Source organism: Talpa occidentalis, unplaced genomic scaffold, assembly GCF_014898055.3.
Source record: "Talpa occidentalis isolate TD23 unplaced genomic scaffold, MPIMG_talOcc4v2.1 talOcc4.18, whole genome shotgun sequence".
NCBI lineage: Eukaryota > Metazoa > Chordata > Mammalia > Eulipotyphla > Talpidae > Talpa > Talpa occidentalis.
The window spans coordinates 5,353,191-5,377,837 of NW_023601851.1; the positions used below are offsets into that span (position 1 = coordinate 5,353,191).

The 24,647-nt window shown below is 47.4% G+C and overlaps 1 long non-coding RNA gene across 1 annotated transcript; it reads right to left on the reverse strand.

Moving 5' to 3' along the window:
• Window positions 1-1,386: 1,386 nt before the first annotated feature.
• Window positions 1,387-7,387, reverse strand: LOC129146151 (uncharacterized). The gene is made up of 4 exons (XR_008552663.1): window positions 7,302-7,387; window positions 5,764-5,894; window positions 2,875-2,951; window positions 1,387-2,164 (listed from the first exon to the last, which is right to left on the reverse strand). It is a non-coding gene; the product is annotated as an uncharacterized LOC129146151 (long non-coding RNA).
• Window positions 7,388-24,647: the final 17,260 nt, after the last annotated feature.

The window sequence follows — 24,647 nt, forward strand, 5'->3', positions numbered from 1 at the left end:
CATCGTCATTTCCTATGTCCATATCTTCTCTGCTGTCAGGAAGATCCCATCCACAGCAGGGAAGGCCAAAGTCTACTCCACCTGCCTTCCCCACCTGCTGGTTGTGGTGCTGTTTCTCTCCACTGGATGCTTTGCTTATCTGAAGCTGACCTCAGGGACTCCTTCCAAGTCTGACTTGGTCATTTCTATGTTCTACACAATGGTTCCCCCCACCTTTAATCCAGTCATATACAGTCTGAGGAACCAAGCCATGAAGTTGGCTGTAGGGAGACTGATGAAGGAGAGACTCACCAAAATGTAAGAGAAGATTAGTTTATGACTCTATTATGAAACATTTATTTTAAATTTTCACATTATTGTCCCCTTAATATTCTTTTAATTTTATATAATTTCATTGTATAATTTAAATATATATGCTCATTTTTAAGATATATTTACAATGACTTCATATATTCTTCTGCTCATTCACTCATTTAGCATTGATTTTTCCTCATTTTAACACTTTGTTGCACTTTGATATTCTCTGTACAATGAAGGTCATCTAACTTCAGCATTTATCTGCTGTTCTCCATTTTTGTGCTCTTGGCTGAGGGGCGATGGTTGGGTTTCATTTAAGTCATCAGCAGAAGTTCTCTCACTGGGGCAGCATCTCCAGTCTCTAAGGCACTTCCCCTTTCATGTTACTGACACGCGCGGTCACATGTGGGATCAGGGGCTATGGGTGGGACAGAATCCCCTGTACTTTGTGAGTGAGGCCTTCCTCGCATAAGGAAGATCTGAGGGCCCAAGTTGGAAACTGAGTGGTCACGACATTCTGTGGACAAGGACCCACACATGATGTGGTAGAGACCCTCCTGGAGGCTCTGGTGTGGGTGCCACCAGCATTTACCATAAACACACTCAGCACACAGTGGACACCAGATATAAGACAGTGGCTGTGAAAGCTATTAATTTCATGTGCAGTATAATTACTAAAAATTAACTGAAATAGTGTGTAGGGTTTTTCAAGAAACAATAAAGGAACTTTGGAAGCTATAATGGTAAAAAAAATACTAGCTAATGAACTACGCAATATTCTAATATTTGCAGAGATAGTTGAGGAAGGGCACTCACAACATCACGCCACACTTTCCTTGTGTGTTTATCCCCATATATTTAATTTCCTAGAATTTCTGGGAATTTGAGGACAATGTCATTTTGGCCACATTATTATGGGGTTCTCAGAGTGTTTGTGTTTCCATGTGGAGTAGTTCAAACGAGAAACCTCATTGGATTTACATATCATAAATATGAAAATTTCACACCAAAATATTTCATGATAATATGCAGTTCCAACTGGATATCAGACATTTAACTCATTCTCAGACATTCACACTCTGAGGATGCTAATCAGGCTGACGTTGCCTTCAGCCCAGGTGAGGACCGTGTAGGCACAATGTAAGTTTGGAGGCAGCCAGGAATGGTTAGAAGATGGCAACATCTCCATCTTTGAACTTTTGGGTTGACAAATTTCTGCTGTTCTTTTAAATCATTGGCATTTTTATTTTTTCTGATGATAGATAACATTCTTATTATTAATTCTAGCTACTGTCATAGTTTACAGGTCAATAAATTTATGGGATATCTAGAGAAGGTTATGGGGTATAATGAGAATTCAATACACGTATTGAATGAAGAAGCTTAATCAGACTATTATAAACATAGACTAAGAATATTCATTGCCTACAATTTGTCAGTTTTGTATAACATAATTAAAATGTTTAAACTAATAAAACATTTACTGTCTCTCACTTGTATGGATTTAAACATTTCAGCACAATTAAATCTGCTGTGGACAATGTAATATACACTAGGAAAACAAAAGATTCCACTGAAAAACAAATTAAAATAATAAGCCACTTCAGTGTAGTTAAAAGTGTAAAAAATCAACACACAGGGCCTCCCCGGTGGCGCAGCAGTTGAGCGCTGGGCTGCGAAGATGCCTGCAGCCTTCACAGTGCCAGTTCAATCCCCGGCCACTGACAAGGGTTTCTCATGGTGCGCAAACCTCTCCTGCCAGCCGCTGCTCCCCTCAGCAGTGTACTTCATCAGTCTTCCTGCTCTGTTCCCTGCTCTGGCTCTGGTGAGTTCTCTCACCCTCATGCACGTCTGACTGTACCCAGTGCTTGTATAAATAAATAAATTAATTAATTAATAATTAAATAAACACAATGTTGTCAACTTGTGTTAACTTAATAAATAAGCCAAACTTTAAAAAAAAAAAAACACACAAAAATCAATTGCCTTCTATATGCACAACATTAACTAGAAAAGAAGTTAAGAAAACAATCCCACATATAATCATGAGATGAAGTACCATGGAGTAAACATAACAAAGGAGGTAAAGATGCCAAGAAAAGAGTAAGATATTGTTAATAGAAATAGAAAAGAAAGAGAAATGGAAAGATATTCCCTTCCCTTGGCTTGGGAGAATCAACAAACCAAATGTGCATCTGACCCAAAGCAATTTACAGAATCAGTGTAATCCCAATAAAAACTTCAATGGCATTTTCCAAAGATATAAAAATTGCTCAAAATTTGCCCATACCAGGCCCTTTTCTGGCCTGCAGTCCAAGCCCAGAGGAGGAGCGGGAACCAATCGCTGGGGCAGACTGGGTGCACAGGGCGTGTGTCCCCACATCACCACTTTATAACAGGGACATTTCTTCAGTAAAGACTGCTTGAAACCGGCAGAAGTCTCCCGGAGGAGCCAGAGGTGAGCTGGGAAGTTCACTCATGCCAGTCCCCTTCTGGCCTCTAGTCCCAGCCCAGAGGGGAGCAGGAACTCACTGCCGGGGCAGACAGGGCACACAGAGGAGTGCAAAACTGTATCACCTTTTTAGAACAGGGACCTTTCTTCAGTAAAGCCTGCTTGAAACCGGCAGATGGCTCCTCAAACAGCCAGTGGTAAGCTGGGAATTTCGCCCAAAATGCCGTCCAGTCCCAGCAACAGTGTCCCAATGCATATGGCAAATTAGAAAACAGGCATTATGGAGTAGAAAAACCACATGGAACCCAGCAACTCCTCAGAAAAAAAAGCACACCATATAAAGAAAACCACCCCCCAGATTGCAACGACAGTAACTTGGAAGAACTTCTGAGCCTACCAGAAAGAGAATTCAAAATTGCCATGATTAAAAAACTTACAGAAGTCATAAAAGAAAACAATGATAAGGGAAAATAATCAACAAACAGAAAAATGAAATGAGTCCCTAAAGAGGGAAGTAAAAGAAATGCAGGAGATCAAAGAATTAATGGAGGCTCTAGAGAACTCTGTGGAAAGCAATGAAAGCAGAATAAATGGAAGCAGATGAAATGGAAGAACAAATAAATACTCTTGAAGACACAGAAATATAAAGAACCAAAACAGAAAAGGAAAGAGAAATACGAAGGAAAAAGACCAAAGAAATACTTTGGGAACTATCTGCCTCCATGAGGAAAGGAAAATATAAGAGTTATAGGAATCCCAGAAGGAGAGGAGAGAGATGTAGGAACAGAGAAAATATTCAAGGAGATAATTGAAGAGAACTTCCCAAATGTGAAGAAGGAGCTGAAAATTGATATACAACAAGCAAGAAGAACACCAAATTCCACAACGAAAGGAAAAATACAGCAAGACACATAATAGTAAAGCTCCCAAGAATCCAGGACAAGGAAAAAATAATGAAGCTGACAAGAGGGAAGAAACAGATAATATTCAAAGGAAAACCAATCAGGCTGACATCAGACTTCTCCAAAGAAACACTATGGACAAGGAGAGAGTGGAGGGACATATTCAACAGACTCCAAGAAAACAGATGCCAACCAAGAATACTCAATCCTGCAAAGCTCTCCTTCCTCTATGAAGAAAGAATAAGGACCTTCCCAGACAAACAGAAATTCTGGAATTTCATTACAACTAAACCCCCACTCCAAAAAAAAAAAAAAAAAAAAAAAAAAACTACAAGGAATCCTAAAGTCAGAACCTCAGAGGGACGAATAACATGAAAGAAGGCCAAAAAAAAAGTTATTGAAATAATAAATAAATAAAATAAAAGGAAAGAAAAACACAATGGCAAATACAGATGCAAACATATCAATATTAAATCTAAATGTAAATGGACTAAACTCTTCAATAACAAGACACAGAGTCGCTGGCTGGATTAAGAAACAAAACCCAAACTTTTGCTGTCTCCAGGAAACACATTTAGCTACAAAAGATAAAAATAGACTCAAAGTTAAAGGATAGAGAACAATCCTACAAACAAATGGACCAAAAAAGAAAGCAGGAACAGCTATACTTATATCAGATAAAATAGATTTCAAACACAAAAAGATAAAAGAGACCCCGATGGTTACTACATTATGATCAAGGGGACAATACTTCAAGAAGAAATACCACCCATTAACATATATTCACCAAACGAAGGAACACCAAAATATATCAGACAACTATTGTCATCTCTGAAAACAGACATCAGAGAAAACACATACGTAGTGGGAGACTTCAACACACAACTATCAACAATGGATAGATCAACGAGAAAAGAAATAAGTAAAGACACTAAAGCTCTAAATAAGGATCTAGAGCGCTTGGGCTTAACAGACATCTATATAACACTAAACCCCCCAAAAAAAGGAGTACACATTTTTCTCAAGCACATTCGGATCATTATCCAGGATTGATCACATACTGGGACACAAGACAAACATCAACAGATACACCAAGACTGAAATCCTACCAACCATCTTTTCTGAACATGAAAGCATCAAACTAGAAATAAACCATAAAAAGAAGGCAAGGAACTCTCCTGCCTCATGGAGATTGAAAAACACACTACTGGAAGTCCACTGGACTAATGAGGAGATCAAAGAAGAAATTAAAAAATTCTTTTAATTGAATGACAAGGAGGACACCGATTTCCTAAATGTATGAGATGCAGCAAAAGCAGTAATAATAGGAAAGTATATAGCAATAGAAGCTCACATCAAGAAACAAGAAAGAACTCAAAGAAAAAACCTAATCTTGAAGCTCAAAGATCTAGAAAAAGAAGAAGAAGAACAACAACAACAAAAAAAGTAGAAGAAAAGAAATAATAAAAACCAAAGAAGAAACAAATGAAATCAAAACAAAACAAACCAAAACAAAAACAATCCAAAAGATCAATGAAACCAAGAGCTGGTTCTTCGAAAAAATAAATAAAATAGACAAACCCCTACCCAGGCTCACAAAGGAAAAAGGGAGAAAGCACAAATAAACAGGATCATAAAGGAAAGAGGAAAAATCACAACGGACACAGCAGAAATCAAAAGAATAATCACTAACTACTATGAACAGTTATATGGAAACAAGTTCAACAATCTAGAGGAGATGGACAAATTCCTATAACTCTACAATCACCCAAAGCTAGATAAAGAAGAAATAGAACACCTAAACAGACCAATTACATGCAGCAAAATTGAAATGATAATCAAAAACCTCCCCAAAACAAAAGCCCAGGACCTGATGGATTTACAAATGAATTCTACCAAGCATTCAGAGACGAATTAGTGCCTATCCTTCACAAACTCTTCCAAAGAATTGAGAAGGAAGGGTTAATAACAATCACGTTCTATGAAGCCAACATTACACTAATACCAAAACCAAACAAGGACAACACAAAAAAATGAAATGTACAGGCCAATCTCCCTAATTAACACTGATGCAACTATCCTCAAAAAAATTTTAGCTATCATGGGCCTCACCTGGTGGCGCAGCAGTTGAGTACTGGGTTGTGAAGCTGCCCGCAGCCTCTGCAGCGCCAGTTCGATTCCCGGCCACTGGGTGAGGGTCCCACGAGGTTTCCAATGGGGGAAACAGATGCAGACCCCAGCATCTTAGGGAAAGGTGTCTCCCTGACCATGTGGAGTGGGGCAGCACTTCGAAGTCCCTGCACACCTGTCTAGACTAGCCAGAGAGTGCCACAAAGGGGTGGCCTCCCCTGTCCCCCTTCACAAAGGACCCACGGGCGTGAGGCCACCCCAATCTGGAAAGGGGTGGCATCCCCCGTCCCCAGTCACTGCAAGGGCGTGGCCTCCCCCTGCCAACCCCTCACAAAAGCCCTGTGGGCGTGAGGCCACCCCAATCTACAAAGGGGTGGCCTCCCCCATCCCCCCATCACAAAAGTCCCACGGGGATGAGGCCACCCCAATCTGTCTCCCCCTCACCTGTCTCACTTCCCCCTCACCTCCCACCTCACCTGTCCCCCCCCACAACAGTCCCACGGGCATGAGGCCACCCCAATCCGCAATGGGGTGGCCTCCCCTGTCTCCCTTCACAAAAGACCCATGGGCATGAGGCCACCCCATTCCGCAAATGGGTGGCCTCCCCCATCCCCCCTCACAAAAGTCCCTCAGGCATGAGGCCACCCCAATCCACAAAGGGGTGGCCTCCTCCATCCCCCCTCACTAAAGACCCAGGGGCATGAGGCCACCCCAATCTGCAAAGGGGTGGCCTCCCTTGTCCCCCCTTCATGAAAGTCCCATGGGCAGGAGGCCACCCGAATCCACAAAGGGGTGGCCTCCCCCATCCCACTCTTACCAAAGTCCCACGGGCATGAGGCCACCCCAATCCATAAAGGGGTGGCCTCCCCATCCCCCCTCACAAAATTTCGGCAGGCATGAGGCCACCCCAGTCCACAAAGGGGTGGCATCCCCCATCCCCTGTCACAAAAGTCCCACGGGCATGAGGCCACCCAAATCTGCAAAGGGGTGGCCTCCCCTGACCCTCCCCACAAAATTCCCATGGGCATGAGGCCACCCCAGTCTGCAAAGGGGTGGCCTTCCCCATCCCCCTCACAAAAGACCTGTGGGCATGAGGCCACCCCAATCCGCAAAGGGGTGGCCTCCCCCATCCCCCCTCACAAAAGTCCAGCAGGCATGAGGCCACCCCAATCCGCAAAGGGGTGGCCTCCACTTGCAGTCTTTAAAAAGTCCCATGAGCCTCTGTGCCTACGTATCTTGGAAGCCACCCCGGATCTGCAGAGGGGTGGACTTTGGTGCTGCTTTTACAAAAAGTCCCCATGGAGGGGATGCGTGGCTTATTTGGGCAATTTGGGGGTACACACATACTCCCCTAGCCATGTGGACAAATGGGCTTGGCTCAGAGGCCGGGCCGCGGTGGCTGGTGGAGGCCGGGCGGAGGGCGCAGGGCTGACCCGTGGCGTGCACGCTGTCCTGGGACACCCCGGGAGAGGAGGCGTCTATGAATTATTTGGCATGGAGGAAACTTACTTGTCACTCACCTGCGCCAGACGGAGGAGGCCAGGACAGGGTGTGGTTCCCGGCTGTAGCACTTTTATTTCTGAATAAACCAAATTCACTGCGTGACTTAGAATCATCTGTCTCGGCAGCGGCCCTGCGACCTGGGGTGGGGCGCCGCGCGGGGTTGGGTCCCGCGGGCAGAGGGCAGGCTTTGGGGTGGCGAGGTGCACCCACGCGGTGTTGGCGTGTCTGGCCCCGCTCAGCTCTCCAGCCTGCCGGCCTGTGGGCTGCGCGCCGCCCGGGAGGGCCAGGGTCCTGCTCAGATGACAAGGCTGGGAAACCTGGTCGAGTCCTGTGGAAGGAAAGCAGGGTGCCAGCACCCCAGGTACTGGCTTCCAGCCTGGGCATCTCTGCTTTCCCCCTGCTCCGCTGGGGCGCCCAGCCGGACCCCACACAGCCTCCAGGCTGGCACCTACCCCTGGTGGCCACAGCAGGGCTCAGAAGATAACCAGCGAACGTCCAGGTGCTTTCCAGGGCAGCCTGGGAAAGACGGAGGCTTTCCGGGCACCCCTGCACGCCCCCCCCCCCGCTTAAACCCTCCCTTCCCCCTGAACTCCCGGGGCACAGCCACCCGCAGCCTGTCGCTCCCGCCTGTCAGAAATGGGCTTTGCTTGCAGCGAGAGGCCTCAGGATGCGGCGCTGGAACCACACAGCTGCTGGCAAAGCACCCGCTCGGGGCAGGGCAGGGGGTGCTGAGGGTGACTGTGCCAGGCAGGAGTGCGGGGGCTGCTGGGGCGCAGGGGTTGGCCGGAGCGGGCGGGGCGCAGCATTTCCCTGCAGCTGGGCCAGGGGCTCCTGCGGGTCAGCTCGGGGTTCCCAGCACCAGAGTTGTGTGTGTGTGTGCATGTGTGTGCGCATGCATGTGTGTGTTTGTGTGTGTGTGTTCATGTGTGTGCGTGTGTGTGCGTTGAATGCACACAAGTGTATTTACAGATGTCTATAGGACAGGGCAGGCGCGATCCCACAGGGGGCACCAGGGTCACCGAGGCCCACTGGGCTGTGTCACCACAACAGACTAAAGCCCAGGCGAAGCAGGGCTGGGGAGCCCCATCACGGAACATCCCCCTGCAGGCTAGGGAAGGGTGGTGCCCGGCTGAGGGGGGGTCTAGTTAGAGGTCGAGGGGGACTTGTGGCTCAGGACAGGTGACTCACCTGCTGCTGGGCTGGCAACTGGAGAGGGGCAGAGAGGATGGGTGAAGGGCAGGGGCAGAGCTGGCAAGGCGGGGCAGCCTGGGATGCAGGGCAGGAGGGGGTGGGGAAGAAGAAGTGCAGGGGGCGGGCAAGGGTTCTGGATGAGAGGAGACTGGGGAAGAGGGGCTGATGGAGGAGCAGGAGCTGGAGCCTCTCCCTGCCGCTAGTGCCCCCCACACACACCAGAGGGTGCCCTGCACTCCAGACGTGCCTTGGCCAGCGGCTTCCCTCCCCCGCTCCCGTCTTTCAAGCCGCAGGCCCAGGGCCACCCTCAGCCTCGGGAGTAGGGGCTGCCGGCCCCACGCCACACCCCCATCTCGCATGGGAAAAGGCAGGCGGGAGAAAACGGTTTGCACCAGGAGGGCAGAGCAGAGAGGATGGCTTGAGGGAGCCTGGGGGCTCCCTGAGGTGGGCAGAAAGCTCAGGAGTGCTCCGGAGGGACCCTGGGAAGCAGGGAGGGCAGGAAGCTGGATGCCAGTGGCCACAGGCTCCTCAGTCTGAGAGGGGAGCCTCTGCTGGCCCGGGGCCGCAGGTCACTTAGGTAAGGCTGTACCCTTCCTGCTGGGGAAAGGCAGAAGAAAGCACCAATGTGGGGGTGCAGGGGCAGGCAGGTCCATGGGGTATGTGTTATTGCCTGGCTGAAGCAGAACTCAGAGAAGCCAACTTGCCTGGGTCAGCAGACACAGGTCCCCTGGCTGCAAAGGGGAGGTGACCCTAAGGAGCCACAGGCCCAGGTCCACAGCCTGCAGACGGTGCTTCCCCTGGCACACAGGGGCTGCCTTGGCCCTGCACTGGCGGGCACAGCCACACCTGGCATGGATCTAGTTGTCACCCTACAAGCCTAAGACTTTGGAAAACAGTAAGTTTAGTTAGAGCAATTACAAAAGAGCCACACACCTTGTGTACCACTTTAGGGTTGATCTGTTCAAGCCTTCCTATTAGAAGTCAGTCCTGGGGTGCCCTGGACAGCAGCTCAAAGAGCAAATTCAATATCAAAGTACAGATGACCCCTCCCCACACTCAGGAGAAATGACGACATAGGGAAGAAAAACCCAGTAGAGTTGCATGAGGCACCGTACCGGTGCTCTGACCACAGCTGCCCCTGTATGTCTTCTAGCAGCTGTCCGGTAAGCATTAGTCCATCAATTGAAAAAATTCAGAGTGAGTCAAGAATAGGTATCTCTTCCTCTGACAAGGCTCAGCAAAGTAACATGAGGGTAAAAGAGCACCCCGATTTTTAGATGATCTGAACAGACTTTAATTTGTTACAGGAAGCCATAGAAAGCAGTTTTAGAATGCCATCAATTTATTTATTTATTTTAACAATGTATTTATTTATGCATAGAACTGGGGTACAAGCCAGAGGTGCAGGGTGTGTGTGTTTATGTGCATATGTGTGTGTGTGAGAGAGAAAGAGAGAGTATTCACCAGAGACAGAGTGGGGAACAGAACAGGCAGCCTGAACTGAAATCCACTGCAGAGGGGAGCAGGGGGCGAGACAGAAGAGGTCTGCTGCGCCATGTGGGTAACTCCCTGGTGGGCTGGGGCATTGAAGTCTTGCTGCAGAGGCTACCGACAGCTTTACAGTGCTGTGCTTAACTCCCTGCACCACCAGGGAGGACCAATACCTTGATTGTTATATAAAAAAAGACTAAAATTTGGTGTTACATAGGTACACTACTGATATTTAAGTCATTTAAAATCTTTTCCCATAAGTCACTTGAGCACACAAAATTTCTTTTTCTAAAATTTGTCATTCAGACCTTTGACCATTTCTTTTGCTTTCTTATTGGTAAACACTTTTGCTTTCTTATTGGTTAACACTTTTGCTTTCTTAATATTTCTTTTTCTCCCTCTCTCAGACCTTTAACACTTGCTTTAAAACTTTTTACTTTATCTTTTACTTTACCTTTAAAATATATATTGTTGGGCCTCCCCGGTGGTGCAGCAGTTGAGCGCTGGGTTGCGAAGCTGCCCGCGGCCTCTGCGGTGCCGGTTCAATTCCCGGCTGCTCCCCGGCCACCAGAGGATGGTCCCACATGGCGCGCAGACCTCTCCTGCTGCCCGCTGCTCCCCTCAGCAGTGTACTTCGGTCCTTCTGCCTGCTCTGCACCCCACTCTGGCTCTGGTGAATTCTCTCACCCTCCCACGCTTCTGACTGCACCCAGTGCATGTATAAACAAACAAACAAACAAATAAATAAATAAAGCATGCCTCTATTAAAAGAAAAACATAATAAAATATATATTGTTAATACATGCTTTTCTTTGCAAACACTCATCTCAATTTACATCTATTTAGCATTATTGTATCTGTCGTTTTTAGTAAAACATGTAATGGCTGTTACACTATCATGTGTTTAGAATAGATAAATTAGATATAAGCACAGGCTTTCAAAGAGATAGAAAATTAGCTTCCTACCTGACAAGAAATAAAAGGTTACTTGAAAGCTCAATGATTTTATACAAAGTGACTTAATTATTTAACAAACTTTCATTGTTAAACTTAGTAAAACCTCAGTTTTATAAGGAATTCTGTCATTATTTAAATAATGATAAGTGATAATGCAAAAATCTAAACATTAGAACTATGAAATTAACCTTTTTTTAATCTAATCACAAAATGACACAAGTTCCCTGAGAAATCTGTCAACAGAGGAAACATGAATCACAAAACAATCACCATGAATACCAACATCCTGAGGACACTAGTCACAGCTTCTGGTATGTTCCCCACTTGGATAGATAAGCTAGATCAACACATTAACAATCAAAGGGGGGTCTCATCCTGAATAATACTGCAGGTATGCTGAGGAATCCATTTCTTATCAATTGGTCTAGATCTCCAGGAATTTCCTCTGGTAGGTGCAGCAGCGAGCCGCTGTGTGGGGATCATCACAGAAAAGGCTATTTTGAAAGGCCGTCTCCTATGACTGACAATCATGTTTGGTTACTTTTCTAAAAAGTTTTTTTTTTTTTATTTATACTAAAACCGGGGCACAGGCGGGATGTGCGGGAGGGTGAGAGGACACACCAGAGCCAGAGTGGGGAACAGAACAGCCAGAAGGACTGAAAACACTACTGAGGGGAAGCGGGCGCGGCAGGAGAGGTCTGCGTCATCCAGGACCCAAAAATACCCGCGCAGAGCTCTGCACCCCCAGCCGCCCCGCCCCGGGTCCCCTGACTGGCCCCCCTGCACCAGCCACCGGCAGCGACTTGTCCTCACCTCCCTCTTGCTCCGGGTGGTTCCTAAAGAAACGGGGCTCCCGCAGGCAAGAGCTTCACCGGAGTCTGGAGCAGCGAGTGCCGAGGAGACCCCAGCAGCGGGGGAGGCGGGAGCGGGCGCAGGGCCAGGGCTGCAGGGGCGGGTGTCGGGGCGGCCCAGGGCCGGGCCAGCGGGAGAACCCGGGGGCTCACGGGGCGCCCCGCCCGTCCTGCTGCGCTGAAGCTCAGAAAACCCAACTACACGGGGGCGAACACCCCGCGTCTCCACGACGCCGTTAACGTAGAATTTCCACGCGACTCCACAGCAAGTCGCGCCCCGTGACTGAAAACACGCGAGGATTGTTCACCCGCGACCACACAGGCCCGAACATGCTGCCCCCACAGGGAGAGACGGGGCGTCCCGCCCCCCATTATTCCCTGCCTCTCCCCGCCCCGCCACCAGCCGGCGCGCTCCCCGCCTGTACGCTGCCCCGGGCTGCTCCCTCCTTGGCCCGCAGGCTGCTCTGCCAGGCCCCGCGTCTCTGCCACTTCCGCTCTAGCGTCTGCGCGCAGGGACGTGACGTCAACACGCAGGGGGCGGGGCGAGGCCGAGGACGGACAGGCTCGCGGGGGAACCAGGCATGGAGACTTGTCGCGCGCCGCCTGGTGGCTGGGCGGGGGGGGCGGTGCCGCCCAGGCAGGATAATGGTGGGCAGAGGCCCCAGGCCTGGCCAGGGGTTGCAGGGGCGATGGAGCCGGGGCCGAGGGGCGGGTCAGCCAGGCCAAGGGGAGAGGCAGCAGAAGGAGAGTCATGGAGGGGGGAGGCCCGCGCAGAGGGGGGCAGGATGCGGGAGTGTGTGATGTCGGAGCCTTCAAGATGGGGAGACAGAATGACGTGGAGGCAAGAACCCGCTGAAATAGGGGTTCTGGCTCATTCAGAAAAACTTTGTATTGTCCTTCTGCGGGGAACTTTGACTTCAGCTATTAGAATTTGGAATATTATATATATGCATGTGCATTAAAAGAAATAGTAATGCAGTTTTTGAGATATGACCTAAGGAAATACTGTGAACACAAATAAAAATGTATATCAGTAAAGATGCTAACCAGCACTTTCTTGTACTAACAAATACAGGAAACAATCTCCATCAGAACTCCAGGAAAGAGTCAAATATGTGACAATAAATGTAGCAATTAGGTGCCATCATTCTGGCTTTCAATGACTTTAAAAATACTTGTGTTATAATGTTAAATGAAGGGAGAACGTTATAAAATTGTAAAGAGTGTTAATCCAGCATGGATATAAAATATGTACGGAATAATATACTGTGCATGTAGATAGAAGGGAGAAGTTACTGTGCATTAAGTGGAATACTATGCATCAGTGAAAATACAGAGACTCTAGCTAAATCCAGTATGTGGGTCACCTTGCCTGCATGTTGTTGAGTGAAAGTCAGGATATAAAAAGAAAACAAGGATTGATTTAAATATCAGACAAATTTGAAATCATGTGTTAAGGATACACTTAGTAAGACACTTAACATCACACTGAATATCAGATAGATTAGTTGGGAAAAATAAACATAAAACCACACACTCATTCATACTCACCCCACTCCAGGCCACAAATTCTTGGTTGCAAAACAATCCAAATCAGAATGAGAAACAGAACATATTTTATCATTGTAACCCTAAATAATGACTATTATCTTAGTTATCATATAACCTAAACTTAATGCACATTAACCCTCACTCTCACTCAAATTTAAACCTGAATTCTTATTCCCTACCCCCTCAAAAAATAATATATGACCCTAATTTTCTAAAACAGGAACACTCAACTACATTCATTCGAATCAAAAAAAAAAAAAATCATCACAAGAACAGAAAACTAAAGACCTGGTCCTTTAATCCCTAGGAATCCTCCAGAAAATAACAATATGTAACCAATAGCTTATTAAAAGATGGGGACACTACAAACTAGTAGGTTTTTCCCAGACATTTCGGTTTGTTAACATCCTAAACCCATGACATTCAATAAACCCATGAATTGTGAGGAAAAATCATGGATCTTATCAACTGATCAGAAAAAGCTTTCTATAAAATACAGCACACTTTCATGATATAATCACTGAAAAAGCAAGAATAAAAGGGAATTTTATCAATATGATAGAGTATTATATAAAAAAATAATAATGAATATCATGTTCTGTTTTGAGACCTCAGCGCTTAACCCAGGTGTAAAGAATGAGGCCGGATAACAACTCTCACCACTGTCATTCCCAATTTTACTGGAAATTCTTTCAGAGCAATGAGGAAAGAAATAAAAGGCATCCAGTGTGTGAATGGAGAACGTAAAAGCCTGTCTATTCACAGATGGCAGATGATATCATTATATATAAATAAACAAAAAATGTTAAATTGTAAACTAATTTCCAAATACAACCCAACATCTATATTATGTATACATGCAACCAGTTAAAAAAGGAAAATATTTTTTAAAAGATTAAATACATTTGAGATAATGTCTACATTAATAAAATATGTAAGAAAACATTAATGCCTCAAGTGGAGGACTTGTACACTGAAAATTAGAAAACACCGATGAAAGGAACCCTAAATAAATGGGAAAAGCATCCACAGTTGTTAACTGAATGAATCAATATTGCTTAGATGACAATCATCATGACATATTCAGATTGAACGGGATTCCTATGAAATGCACAACGGGGAAACACTGCAAGATGAGCCTACTTTGATATATGGATGTGCGAGGGCCCACAGACAGCTAAGACAATAGTGAAAAATAATCAGTGTCAAGGCTCACACTCCAATGTCAAATATCATGGCAGAGCAAAGTGACAGTGATGACCCTTCAGTACATACACAGTGTTGTGCCCCTTCACACACATCCCATTGGTGAGAATTGTAAAATACCAGATACTGGGCCTCCCCGGTGGTGCAGCGGTTGAGCACTGGGTTGTGAAGCTGCCCGCAACCTCTGCAGCACCGATTTGATCCCCAGCCACTGGCGAGGGTCCCACATGGTGCACAGACCTCTCATGCCGCCCGCTACTCACCCCAGCAGTGTATTTTGTCAGTCTGCCTGTTATTCTCCCTGCTCTGGCTCTGGTAAATTCTCTCACCCTCCTGCGCTTCTGACTGTACCCAGTGTTGTATAAATAAATAAATAAATCTTTTAAAAAACTGAAATAAAATAACAGATACTGGCAAGTATGATTTTGGGAAATCAAACACTGGGCAAACTATACCTGACACAGCTGGATATTTTCCACTAAAGTTAAAGACAGAGTAACTGTGCGGTTGAACATTTCCACTCCTAAATGTGTATCCCAAATAATTGGAAGTGGGTGTTAAAGCCAGAGCCTGTACAGGAATGTTCTTAGCACCACTGTTCACAACAGTCAAAATGTAGATGGAGAGGACACCCATGCCTTGCTTTAATTCTACAAGATCAAATAACTCAATTTGACAAGGAGTCCTTCCAATTAAAACACCAGTACTTCAGGAGGACTTGATATTCATATCACAATTGCAGCCAACAAGATCTTGTGTGTGGGGCATTGGTGGGTGGGGCATTTCAACAACCCTGAGCATGAGCCATCACGGCATCCTGACTGGCTGGGTGATATTTTGTTCCTCAGGCCAGAAGTTGTGTGTGTGTTTGTGTGTGCGAGTGTGTATTAGAACTATTTGGCTTTTAATATTTTTGAAACTTTTATACAAGTGATTTTTGTTGAACTGAATAAAAATATTTGGTTCTAAAAAAAAAAATTTTTGTTCTAAACAAAAATCACATCGGTCATAAAAAGCATGTCAAAAGAATATGTTGGGGCCTCCCTGGTGGTGCAGGCCATTGAGCACCAAACTGTGAAGGTGACCACAGCCTCTGCAGTGCCTGTTCGATCCCGGCCAGCCGGTGAGGGTCCCCCATAGCACGGCAGACCTCTCCTGTCTTGCCTGCTGCTCCCCTCAGCAGTGTATTTTGTCTGCCTGGCTTGTTCTGTTCCCAACTCTGGCTCTGGTGAATCCTCTCACCCTCCAGCACTTCTGACTGTACCCAGTGCTTGTAAAAATGAATAAATAAAACTTTAAGAAAAAAGAAAATGTCAGCTAAATTTGAACAACAAACCATATAAAAGCATGCTTACAGTATAAAGGTTGATAAATTGGTATGAGAGAATTAGGTTTTCCCACCTACACCATTAGCAAACTCTAAGGATCTTGAATTAATCCTTTCAAATGTGTCACTTTACTAGTTTTTAGTGTCCTCTTGTGAATATAAATTAAAATCCTTTCACTTTGTTGCTGCATTGTAAAAGTAACCATTTTCTAGGTGTGTGCCCAACTTTTCAAATGATGCCACGTTGCCCGCGACCCACGTATGATTGGACTTCTGTGACAATATTTTCACTACACGATGGCATCTGTAGAAGGGTTTAAATTTTTCAAGTGGCAAAACAATATTCATGTCCATCGAATGGTGAATAAACAAAAGCTCTATTAACTTCATCATATAAAGTGGCACAGCTGCCATGGGAAAGCATTCTGGTCATTCCTTTGTAAGTGAAGCATAAAATGAATGGCAGACAGAGCAATTCCACTTCAGGGAACACTCTGAAGAATTCAAAGCAGTGACTCAAACTTGCTGCAGGGGGCCTTGATGCCCCAGCCAGATAAGACACTGGCAAGCAGCTAAGTAAAAGAGCCTCACACCGTGGGGCTGAATATTCCTTGGGCCTCACACCACGGGGCTGAAGATTTAACATCCCTTTGTTTTTTGTTCTTGGTCATAAAACAAGAAAAAATTTCTCAGAAACTACATTAGGCAATAATTTCTAAGTATCAGCATACTGTAAGTAAATGACACAGAAAATTATCTGTTTAGAATTTTTTTATTAAACAATTTGGCCAACTTGACAATGGGAAACAATTTATTGTACATGCCCGACAAGCAATCCAGTATAACAATTACAGTAAGTCCTTCTTTTGCTTTTTTAGAAGTTTCCTTTTTTAAAAAGACGTTTCTTAGGAAAGTTTTTAAATGAAGTTAATTGTGTTAAGGAGTTTCTAGGTAGAAAAAGTTCTGATGGTTGAGAAGCAGCTGATCACCAGCTGAAGGCCATATGAATAGAAGAGTCTTTGGATGCTTAGGCTTTAGCTGATAGGGATGGACCAGCAGCTATCCACTCTCTTAGGTAATTGTCTAGCTGAAATAATGTTTTAGTGTAAGGCTTAGTTTTTTTAATCTATTAACCTTGAAGTTTGCCTTCTTGCTGAGAGCACATAGCAGCCAAAAGCCTATGAGAAAAAAATGCACTGATTGTTTCTGCTTTGCTTCCATGCATAAGATGATGTCATCTCACTGCTTGCAAAAAATGAATAAAGACCTGCTGAGCCCCTCAGTAGAAGATACTTGTACCTCATCCAGTGTCAGTGTCTCCTCACTACCTCATTCCCTTCCCCTCAGCCCTTAAGGTTTCACCTAGGCCGTTTCATCCTTTCAGGGACTCCTGACACGACATTTTGCTGCGGCTGGTCGTCGGCACAAACTGACATCTGCATGCCCATAATCATATCAGCATTACTCACAACCTGTCAAAATCTAGAAAGAACTAGTGTGTAAACAGAGGTATAAATGAATATATATATATATATATTATGGACAGTTATTCAGCCCTAAAAATGAAAATTCTGATACATTCTAGTAAAATGCAAGTGGACTAACAGGCAATTATTCCATTTCATTCAGGGGTCCAAGCAGTCAAATTCAGAGACAGCAGCAGAATGCAGTTGCCAGAGGATGAGGGTGAAGAGGAATGGGGAGCAGTGTTGACCTGGGGGAATGGGATGTTGTAGGGTAAGGAAAAAATGTCAGGCTTTTCTGAACTCCCACCATCAGGATAGATGATGGATCCTTGCGGTCTTGAATGCATGCCTGATGGCAGACACCTGGAATTGGGTGTTGGCATATGTAGATAGGATTCACCTGGGCTAAGGCTGGGCATTTTAAGGGCGGCATCATGATGACGCCAGGAGAAGATGAGAGAGAAGCAAGAGAAGCAGAAGCCGAGGGAAGGCCAGAGAGCCCAGAGTGAAGACCTGCTGGGGGCTGGGAGGCCTACCAGCCTGTCCCAGCCAGCCGGGCAGATCAACGCGGTACCCGGGGGAGGAAGCAGGGGCTTGTTATGGGACAGGGGTAGGCGAGGAGTGGAGACAAAGCCAGGATCATCGCCAGTCTCATATATTCAGGAATGTGTACAAGGTTATATAGGGTTAAGAGGAGGAGGTCTCTCGTTATCTCGAACAAGGAGAGACCACCAATGGAAACAAGCCACAAGGAGCAAGCAGGGGGAAGGGGTCAGTCATCACAATAGGAAACTTGAAACCTTCCCTCGAGCTAACATTCAGTACCTGCTTCAGGCAAGAACCCGGTTGTTCAGGTCTGGGCCCCAGGTCTGGGCCCCGACAGATCCTCCTTTTCTATTATTTCTAATGGGAGAGTGAAAAGACAGAACCCCTCGGGGACTGCACCTGTCTTAGGTCATCAGGAGTCACAGACATGTGGCGATTCAGCACCTCAAGCCATTTTGAGACTGTCCCCGATCTTACCTGTCATTGTCTGACCAGTCCATCGCACAGGGGAAAGGGGTCTTATTTTTTCAGACTGAGCATAAGTCTGAGTAAGAGACTCCCTTATCTCACATCTCCAACTTATGGTAATGTGCCTGAATGGGTTTTGCCTGAAGGGCCTGAATCTGTTGTCTTACAAAAGATTATTCTGTTAAAAATGCAAGGACCCATGATAACCGATATCAAAAGGGTTAATAGGGGACCCAAGAGGGGAAGAAGGTAGGGTAAGAGTCCATTGAGACCGGTCCAGAGTGGTTTTCAGCTAGTTCCTGGCGTCTTCTTTCCAGGTCATCTTGTAACTGTCGGATTTTATTGCGGATGATTCCTGATTTGTTGGCGTAGAAACAGCATTTCTCCTGCAGGACCAAGCAAATACCCCCCTTTTCCCCTGTCAGCAAATCAAGGCCCCGTCTATTTTGAAGGACTACCTCAGCTAAGGAATCAACCTGATCCTGAAGATCCTGAATAGTGCTAGAAAGAGCATGAACATCATTAATACGTTGTTGAGACAGTTTAGTACATTGTGAGAGAGATATGCCTAATCCAGCTGTCCCTGAGGCCACGGCGGCAGTTATACCCAGGCCTGCAAATAAGGGAATAAGGTGTACTGCTCTTTTACTTTTACTGAAAAAATGGTCAACCATTGGAATGGGCATGGGCTCACTTCCAGGAACAACGTCTATGTCGGGTAGGAGAAAACCCAACACGCATTGACCAGTCCAGTTAGCCGGCAATGGATGCGATTTATTTCCAGAACGCCGGAGAGCCTCTCTCTGTGCTCCGAACGGTACCGACCTGGGCCGGCCAGTTTACGCAGGCTGCCTGGTGTGGTACCCCCACCCCCGGAGAGGTCACCACGTCTGAGGAGGTGAACATGCGGACACACTTGGGTGCAGCGCACTGTGGCCCAAAACTGCCGATCAAGCGATCCTCCTGCCTCAGCCTCCCATGTATCATACGATTACAGGTGTGCGCCACTGCGCCCAGCGTATCAAAAAACTGGATAGACTGAACCAAAATGGGAACCGTGAAATAGCAATTACGGTCGGGTGCAAGTGAGGAATTGGTTGTTGGAAAGGCCAAAGGCACAGGGAAACCCATTTGTAAGCATTACCAACAATTATTGGCCAGTGAGGAATTTGTTAAATTAAGTAGATTGAAAGAGGAGTGGAGGATATTAACAGTATTTGAGTCAATGCCCAACTTTTGTCTTTCAGCAGGAAGGGCAAGTGGATGGTAGCTATGCGCAGGGGGAAGGCGTGGTGCAAGCTGTTTTAAGACTGTACTGACAAAATGATCTCTGGCTTTGTCTTGAGGACCTCCTCCATCGGTGACATGTACTGGGGCAGTAGTTGCCCAGTACACTGTGTCACCCACCTTTTTGTTAGTACCACAGGTGTTCAGCAAGGTAGAGGCCTGTGGCTGACTTGCAGGGGGTTTCCTGATAAGAACAGCAGTATAATAAGTCTTATTATTATTGGCCGTGCATTGAGAAAAGGTCTTGTAACATGAGGAGTGTACTGACACAGCAAAGGAAGTGCAGGTACACTGCCCTCTGTGTGAGGGGCCACCTATAGCTGTCCGGAGGCGTTTATAGCTGGACTTATGGCTGGAACCTGCAACAGTGACCAAATATGTGATGTGGCCAGGGCAAGTAATGTAAGAGACATACCCATTAGGAGCGGTAGAGAAATAGCCCCACCTGTACTCACAAGGTTTACCATGAAGATGTCGAGTCAAAGACACAATCTTGTCTGGATCCTTGAAGCCGGCAAAGGCTGAAGAGAAAAGTAACACCTCAGCATAGAGGATGAGTCAGGAAGCGGTCACCATGCTGTAATAAATCTGTAACATATCTGACAAGCCGTTCAGGCAACCATTGGGCTGCATCATGAGTCTGTGAAGAGACACATACTGATCCCCTTCCCCAGATCAGAACTGGGTCAGGGCCGTACAGAGATCCTGAAATTTAGTCCTCCAAAGTAAATGATCTCCGCCGTCAAGGACAGCCTTTACTAAATTTTGTCAATCTAGGGGAATGAGCCACCCTTCTGCGATAGAATCAAGAATTGTGAGAGTGAAAAGGGCACTAGCACCATACTGGGTAACGGCGGTTTTTAATTCATTTAAATGTTGGAAATTATATAACGGCAGCATTGGCCTTGAACACCTAGAGCTTTAATAACAGGAGAGACATAAGCCGTGGAAAAGGGTTTTTTGGGAGGCGGGAAAGCAGACAAAGCAGCGGGAGCCGTGGCGGGAGGAGATAAAATGGCGTCTGTGCTAACTCCTCCCCATGATGGCGGCTTTAAGGTAAGGTCAGCTTCAAGCCCGCCCCCTAACGGCGGCTTTGAAGTGGCCTCAGCATCACCCCTCCCCCGTAATGGCGGAGCGGGATCTGAGTTGGATGAAGAAGTTAATTGGATCTGTTGAAACTGAAGGGAAAGTTTATGATAACGAGCCTGTAGGCAGATTCGCTCCTCAAGATGGGCGATTTTGGATTTTAAGGTCGAGATTAAGGTCAGCGAGTTGTGAGGGCACAGAGGCAACAGCGACCGTGTAATAAGGAGGAGAGTGGGGATTGTAACGTGAAGCCTCCTCCTCCAGGTTGCCCCAATCTGCTTCGCCCGCCTCAGGATCCTCCCCTTTTGCGATAGTGGGGGGAGGTTGCGAAGCAACTTTGATTTCACTTTTGGAGTTAAGTAGTGGAAAACTCCGCCCTCTTCTTCAGACAAGCAAGGAGGGTTTGTAGCCACAGAAGTAAACTTGCTCAAAGAGGGATAAATTCTGTTTTTCTTTTCTATTTTGGGCCGGTCGGAAGAGGACTTTTCATTTTTCTCTAAGGGTTCTTTTTGTTCTTCTTTGGATGGATTGTCCTCCGCATCAAAGTAAAACAAAACTAAGTCCTCACAGTGATCATTGGGAAATGGGGCCCCTGCCATGCTGGGGGAAGCACTTCTAAGCAGTTGTTCTGTTTGGCAAATGGTGTCTTTAATATCAGGGTAGGCTTCCCTTTTTGAAATTAGATCATTAATTAGATTCCAGTATGAGTATGTTGTCACCGGAACTTTTTCGGGGCCAAAGGCTTCATAGAAGTCATTTAAAGCATCTCCTACCCGTTTCCACCTTTTTTGATCTATTGTGCCCTCTTGAGGGAACCAAGGACACAGGTCTTGAACAAAATCAAAAAAGTGGAGTAGATCCTTTTTTGTGACCCTGACTCCTCGCGTCCTGAGTGCCTCTTTTAATTGCTTTACATATATCTCATGTTTGCTTATTGCCTATCCCATGATTCAGATGCTGTACCTGAGCTTACCTTATCCACAACGTGGCAGGGCCCCACGTCGGTAAGGCTTCCTCCTGAGCTAGCTTCCTTTTCGGGTGTCTTCTCCCTCTGTAGTTCTTCCTCGTACCCGGGCCACACGCTGGGCGCCAAATATCCGGGCCAGCCAGGCAGATCAACGCGGTACCCGGGGGAGGAAGCAGGGGCTTGTTATGGGACAGGTGTACGTGAGGAGTGGAGACAAAGCCAGGATCATCGCCAGTCTCATTTATTCGGGAATGTGTACAAGGTTATATAGGGTTCAGAGGAGGAGGTCTCTCGTTATCTCGAACAAGGAGAGACCACCAATGGAAACAAGCCACAAGGAGCAAGCAGGGGGAAGGGGTCAGTTGTCACAATAGGAAACTTGAAACCTTCCCTCGAGCTAACATTCAGTACCTGCTTCAGGCAAGTACCCGGATGTTCAGGTCTGGGCCCCAGGTCTGGGCCCTGACACCAGCCTACCGGCCCCCCAGTGCCCCTGCCTGCCATGTACCTGGTAATCCCAATAAAAACCTGCAAAACCACTGAGGACTCTGACTCCTTTACCCAGTCTGCTGGATCATAGAAAACCTACACTGTGTCCAGTCCTGCCATCTACAAATGTGTAACCTGGGTGGTGGGATATCTGTGCAACAATGTGAACATAGTTAATGCCATAAAATTCCTGGATTAAAAATATCTAGTGTGAGATATTATGTATATTTTATAACAATGAAAACAACCATAATTCTGACACATTTGCAACACACTTCAGTATAAGAAAGGAATCTGGAGGCACAGGGAATGTCAGGCAAAGTTCTACACAGATTTACAACCAAATTATCACTAAAAAAAGGTAATAACCAGGCCTCCCTGGTGACCTAGGGATTAAATCGGGGAACTATAATGACTAAGGCCTGAGTTTCATCCCCATCCAGGGAGCTGACCCTCATGGCACAGCTGAGCTCTCCTGCCTCGCCTGCTGCTCCTGAAACAGTGTCTTCAGTCCTTCTGCCTGTTCTGCTGCTCCCTGCTGTGTCTCTGGTGAATTCTCTCATCCTCCCGCACCTCTGACTGTTCCCCAGTTCTAGTATAAATAAATATTTTTTAAAAAAGCAGCACCTGCTAATAAACAGTGAGGTTTCTGAGCTTCAGAGGGAAGGGAAGGGTAATGAGGTAAAAGGGATGAGGTTGGGGAAAATTAGTATCAGGTAGAGACAGGCGTTATGAATAAAAGGCTGTGAAAGTGGTGAGTGTAGATGGGGGTGCATTATAGACAGTACCTGAGAAGGGTCCCCTGAGAATATTATTTCACAATGAAGGGCAGAACCTCAGGTGCAAAAGCCCCATGGTGACAGTGTTTGTCTTGATCATACAGTATCAATAAAGCCTGTGGGGAAACAGGCGCTACATGAAGCCATAAAGCTGAAATGCTGGCCTGTTCTTCTCAGGGTTGTCACATGATCCAAGTAAATTCATAATAAAATATCATCTGTCCCTTCGGCTGAAAGCCACTCAAGAAGTCCCCTCCAAGTCCACAAACACTTCCACTTTTAAGCTCACCCTTAAGCCAACAAACTACGGGGGGCGGGGGCATAACAAGAACGCACAAACGCACCACCCCCTCAGTACAGGGGCCCCCAGAAAGGCCGCAGACAGGAGTCGTCGTGTGCCGAGGTCCAGGCAGTGGAGGCAGGACAAAGGGATAGCGGCGGGAAAGGGAGAGGGGATGGAAAAAGCCACATCACACAGGTGGGGCAGGTGATGCAAGGTAAAGTGATGAAATGGAGGATTCTAACCCGGGAAAACTTTAAAAACTTCAAAAACTGAGACTTGGGATTTTAATCCTAGGAAAAGTGAGCGGCTGGACCCGAAGCCCTGCTGTTCAGACAAGAGGGGCATCTGCTCTGCCCGCTGGGCTGGACTGAGCTGCCTCCCTGGAGGCGCTGCTGGGGTTCAAGCTCCGCCTCTTAGAAGCCCGAGGGGAACCCCATGCTGGCGGGTTAACCCTCCTCTGTGGCCTCCAGAGCCTGGGGTTTGAGGAGCCGACTCCTCTGCGGGGCCGAGGCCTGGACGGCGGGTCCAGCTGCTCAGACTGTGGGTCGAGCTGTGGCTTCCCTCCTGCCTGCAAGACGCGGGCAAGGGAGGGGGTGTCACCCCCGAAAATCTTAGTCTGTGCCAAGGACATCATCACCCACAGTGACAGCCACGCCGGCCGAAGCAATCTCATGCTGGGAGCAACTCGGGGGACCCACGTCCATCAGGGGGTCCCACTCAGGCATGAAACCGATCCCCTGCACGACCGTGTGAACCCCAAAGAGCCCCCAGTCCTCCGCACCAGCACCCCCGTCCTCTCACCGGACCCTCCGGTCAGCCGCCCAGGGAGACGCGCTCACCTCCCGCCCCCGGCTCACCTCGTCCTCCCGCGATGCGCCGGGCCCGCGGGGTCCTGAGGGCGGTGCCCGCAGCGCCAACTTCCCGAGCCCCGGGACGCCAGGGACACCGGAGGGGGCGGCCGGGAGCCACGCATGGGGGGCGCACAGGTGGGCGGGTTGGTGGGCTCGGACACACCTGGGCGCGCGCGTGTCCACGCCTCCACCGCGGCCGGCATTTCTGGATTCAGAGACCAGGGCCAGTAGCCGCGTCGCCCAAAATAATGTGGGCAGAGCTCGGAGCCCCGAAAGGCGGGACGCGTCTGCTTGGAGTTAAAGACTCGCACCTGCTCCTCCGTCACGCCCTCCTGGGCACCGTCCCCATCCTGCCGCCCCGCCCCCCGCTCCGCCTCCTGCTCCCGCCCCGCCCCCTCCTTGCTCGCCCCCTCCTTGCCCGCCCCGCACCGGCGCCGCCATCACACTCTCCCGGTGCCCGCTTCACGGCCTCCCCGCCAGGGGGCGCCCGCGGAGCTCAGCCTCTGTCCCCCGGGCCCCTCCCTGTTCCTCTGCCCCATTCACGGGCTGCCCTCTGAGGGCTGCACC